The sequence below is a fragment of the Amphiura filiformis genome, chromosome 18 (assembly GCF_039555335.1).
Source record: "Amphiura filiformis chromosome 18, Afil_fr2py, whole genome shotgun sequence".
Lineage (NCBI taxonomy): Eukaryota > Metazoa > Echinodermata > Ophiuroidea > Amphilepidida > Amphiuridae > Amphiura > Amphiura filiformis.
This window is the reverse complement of record NC_092645.1, coordinates 53,556,350-53,561,674: the sequence shown is the minus strand read 5'-3', so window position 1 is coordinate 53,561,674 and position 5,325 is coordinate 53,556,350.

Sequence of the window (5,325 nt, the reverse complement as noted above, 5' to 3'; positions counted from 1 at the left end):
CACATCTGATTTGCCCAGGTTTTTGTTTGCCACTGCAAGCTAGGTGGTGGCAATGGACATTGGAGCTGCACATTTACGTGGCAGACTATACTACAGACACGCTCTGATAAGGGCTTAGAAAAACAGTGCAGAAATGTTCAAATATGCACAATTCTTTGCTCACTACGCTTGCATTATATACATGTACATCTAGACCATTATTATAAGGTTTGCAAATTAGGAACTCAAACATATGTTATGTGCGGGGGGGGGGGGGGGCAAAGATTTGTTGGCAGGCCGGAAGGGGCAAGCAATTCTTTTTGGCACGCCGTTTGGAAGTTTTAAGCCTAGCCCTCAACATCAGGAAGCATGTAAAGTTTCATCTCCAGCAGATGGATCTTCAGGGAATTCAACATCAGAAAATGTTAAAGGAAGTTTTCGGCAATCACAACATTATGTCTTATATGTTGGAAAAATGATTATCAAGCACGAATCACATGGTTTTATTTTATAGCAATGACGTCATGGTTATTTGTGCTCATTTGTCGTCAGGCTTCATTGAATTATTAGGACGTCATTGCTCTAGACAATTTCGGCGCGGGAAGTTTGAATATCGCGTCTTGAGAGATGGCTGATTTTATTCGTTTTTATGGTTAATATGACTTTGTTTTGAATAAAACCATGTGATTCGTGCTTGATAATTATTTTTCTAACATATAAGACATAACGTTGTGATTGCCGGATACTTCCTTTACCCAAGAAACATTTGAAAATCATCAACATCATGAACTATGCTGCTTTTAACATCAGGCAGCTACTAGTACTAACCCAGTACAATCAACAGTGTTCACCAATTCTACGAGAACACCAATCAGCAATAGGAAGTATGTGAAGCTTTATCTTCATTAGATGAATCTACTAGCTACGGTGGATTCAAGAGGTATTGCAAACGCTATTCAGTTACCCAAGGAAACATGTACATCGACATACATAAAGCATTGAAGCATTGACGCTATAGTAACTCACATTCAGTCAGGAAAATATGACAAAATTACAAACATGTATCAAAATTAAAAAGCCTTCTAGCCAAGATAAGAGGAAATACAAACGGACAGCAATGCATTCTTTCTGAATCAGAGATATGATTAGGTCATGAATTGGCCCTAAAGGTTATATACCACTAATAGGCCTGGGCGATACATGGAAATACGACGAGTAACTATTTGTTTGCATGGCATCTAAAAAGACTGCTTTAAAATCGCTGACATTGACCAAGTAATATAGGACTTTTTAGGGTTTGATGCTTCAAAATGGTATATTTTCTCTCATTAATTATGACATTTTTGTTGTAATAGTACCAAAATTCATACGCACGGCTACGGTTTTTAGTAAATATTCGCCCTACCATATTGTAACTTTCAGCTTCGAGTGCGCACTGCCATTTTGAGGTGTTTACGGTTCAGTGCGTTAAAACAAGAAAAGTTGAGTTTTTGATCATTTGGCATCTAAATCATATAGTTTCACCTGATATTAGTGGCATTTAACTGTGAGAGTTCTGAATATGAGAAACGTCCACCCGAAATTAGTCATTTTGCCATTGAAACCCGTGTAATACATAATTAGTGGTATTTAACCTATAGTCAGCAAGAAACAAACAAACTCAATTTCCAAGAAGCAGAAAGAATTTATTATTGATGGGTATGAGCATGGAGAGGTCACTGAGAATCCAGGCTGGGAATAGAGAGACCCTTCTGCTGTTGCTAAGCAAATGCGTTTTTTGGCGGATGTAAAATAGCAACAAGAGGGCATTTAGCAGGCCTACATCTGAGACGAGTATCTGACCCCACAACACACAAGTAGTTTTTTCCGAGAGATCAATGATGAACTTGCAGATCCTGCAGATACAATGGTATATCAAGAGTGCCTAAAGCAAGCGGGAAACCAGAACTTTATCATCCCATTACTCCTATTACTTTGGGGACAAATAGATTATTTAGAGTACAAGATGACAAACTTAGCAGTGTCAGCATCAAAACTCTCACAGACATCTGTTAGGCACTGTTCATTATCTCATTAGAAAATCCCACACATGAGCGACTCCGTTTATAATTCTAACAATCTACACAAAGTAAAGACTTGAGCATCACTTTATGATGGGTTGGCAATGGCTTCACCATGTCCATATTTAACTTTAAAAACAAAACAACAACAACAAAACTGTGACATTGCATTTTAAAAACAATAATTCAAGTGCATTGTCCAGTCCCCCATGTTTTTATAAACATTTTTCTATTGTTTTGTACAATATTTGATCTTTCTTACATTTGAGATTTGTTTTCAGTATCATGCAGTCTTAGAACTAAATTTATAGATAACATTGTATAAAACAAAGAAAAATGTTACTTGGCATGTCAGTTGCTGTTGTTGCTATAAACCCCATATAAGGTAGAAACAACTGGTAAAAAGGACTTTAATATTATAAATCCACGAAATTATCACATTCTCATTATGTTTAAACCATATTTAGATTATTGGTGAGGTATTTCAGATAAAGTCAATCAATGAGTCCAGTAGTGAATATAGGCCTAAATAAGAAGTAGAAATGATTATTATACATGGAAAACCTCTAGCCTACTCCAAAGTAGTGACCAACTGAAATATAATGTGTTTTTTTATTTGGTTTCAATAGTTATAATCGATTTATCCATTGTTTAGGAAGAGTAGAGATTGTAAAAGACAGATAACCACCACCAAGAAATTAATGCCCATGGTAACCATTTTGCGCCCAACTTTGCACATTTTCCATATGGCTGGGGGAGGGGTCACTGTCAGTTAACTAAGTAAAAAATTACTTAAATAAATGATAACCAATGGTTATGATGGGTCAATGAACTATTCTGGGTATGTTATTTGCAAATCACAAGCCAATAAAGGATTTTTTATACTGTGAAAGTGCTATGTAATTAGCTCATTTTTATCGAAAATAGCGAACTTTCTTCAAAGTAAAACTTCGTTATGGGGTAAAGACCCCAATTTTTTTATTGGTTGGTTGATCATCCCCATTCATAGTCATTCTCATCCAACCCCTGACTTTAATCAGCAAACTTCTTCTTGAGAGTTATTGAATTTCAAAGTTATACCACTTTTACTAATAAAAAAAAATGCAAAAAGAGGGATTTTGCATTGCATATTACACAATATTCTAGGTGGGTGAGAAAACTGGCAATACTATTTTTGTAACGTCTAATACATAGGTATTTATCAGCAGCAATTTAAATTGTTCCATACTTCTAGCAATTTCATTAGTGCTAGCTAGAAAAATGTGTCTTTTTCGAACTGTAAAATTGAAAAAATGTACTTTCCCTGTGGCAATCTTCAAAGAACCGTTACCATGGCAACAAGGGATTTTCGAATTTTTGATCAAGTTACAAAATCATTAGACCCAAATACCTTTCCTATCACAAGATTTAGGCAAATTCCATGTACCTTTATTTTTGGCTTTGTCCGCACATTGCTGAATTGATCCAGACCCCCAGTCTTAATACTCTTACTGTATATGATATTCATAAATTATCTAAAGCTGTGTTTATGTATAAATTTACGAATGATTTACTGCCTGTAAATTTTTCTGATTACTTTGTTACTGTCAATAGAATTCATAATTATGGTACCAGGTCTTCTGAATTGTTTCGCCCTCATAATTTTGTCTCTGATCTTGCCAGAAATACGATCAGAAGACAGGGTCCCATTCTATGGAATGCTATTGAGACATGTACTCGTAATTCCTTATCAGTTAAAAAATTTAAACTAATGTATAAAGTGAATTTACTGTCTAATTATCATTAAGTGGTGATTATTTTATGCTCTGAATATTATTCATGTTATTTAATAGTGTTATCTATATGTAGTCCGCACTTCCAGACATATCTGTCCTTTTCGTGTCATTTGCTCTCTTGTTATGCTGCTTTTGCTTTTCCATTTTGCACGCTTGTTTCGTTCATCCTTATGGACCTAACCAACTGTCTGGGAATGTGGTTTACTCATGGATCTGCCTTTGTTGCCAACATGTAGCGAATGTCTGTCCCACTTGTAGGTAATGTCTTTGTCTACACATAAATGGTGTCTTTGTCTTTGCACTGTTTTGTATTTTGTTATTACCTTTCAGGGTGGCCAAAGTCTTCTCGAGCTTTGCTCTTTTTTTGGTCATCCTACCATTATGTATAATATATATTTTCTTTGCGTTGATATGGTAAATAAATAAACTGAAACTGAAACTGAAACTAAATCTCAACAACTTACTTTGAAAATTTTTGACTAATTTGCATAAAATCATCTAAATAAGGCAAAGTGACCGTCCATTACTTACTTTTGTGGGGCTTTTCATAAAATGTCCTATACTTTATGCGTACAACATGAAACATGTTGTTGTGAGATTTTCGATTTTTAAAAGACATATCTCAGCCATACTTTTATTTGGCTGGAATATACTTGAATTTAGGTTTTTAACTCGTTAAGGTGGTACAACACCCCTTGATAAATTTGTGACTATTTTTTAATATTACAAAAAAAATAATAACACACATAATATGTTAATCAATCAGTAAATAGAAATAACTAATTTAAAAGTGAAATATTTTAACGGCTCGAATGGCGACATTTTCACGTACTTTTACTGCGATCTGAGAGCACATCAGACACACCAAATTGCATTTTGAATACGAGGAATTTCCTATTGATATCAAATAATTTAAGATTTTTTTTTTAATTTGCGATATAATACAAAATATTTTTTATGGCAAATCATTAAAAATTGACATTTTTGACGTTTTAATAATTTGCCGTAAATTTGTATTTTATCACGAATTTTAAAAAAAATCAAAATTAATATCAGAAAAACATTCCTCGTATTCAAAATGCAATTTGATATGTCTCATGTGCTCTTTTATGTCTCACAACAATTCTGTGCAAACTCCTGCTATCCGAGTCCTTAAGGGTAGACGAGGTATTGTTGGTCGAAGCAACCTAAAATCGATTTCCATTATCTAGATCAATATATTATTGAAAATTAACAACTTGATGTTTTGCAAAAGTTCATTCTACAAATCATATACTTTGAAAACTTGCTTAATTTATTGTTATTAATGAGTTATGTACAGTGTACAAAAGTGTTGTTGTTTCAGCCCTCTTTACAACGTAACTCAAGAACCACAGGACCTATAAAAGCATTTCTGTGATATTTGAATTCTTCTTCACGCTAGCAAGGAAATGAGCAATGCAATTTTTGCCGAAGCTCACTACCATTCGCAAGATGTTGTGAACTACCAAATCGCAACACTTTAAAATAGT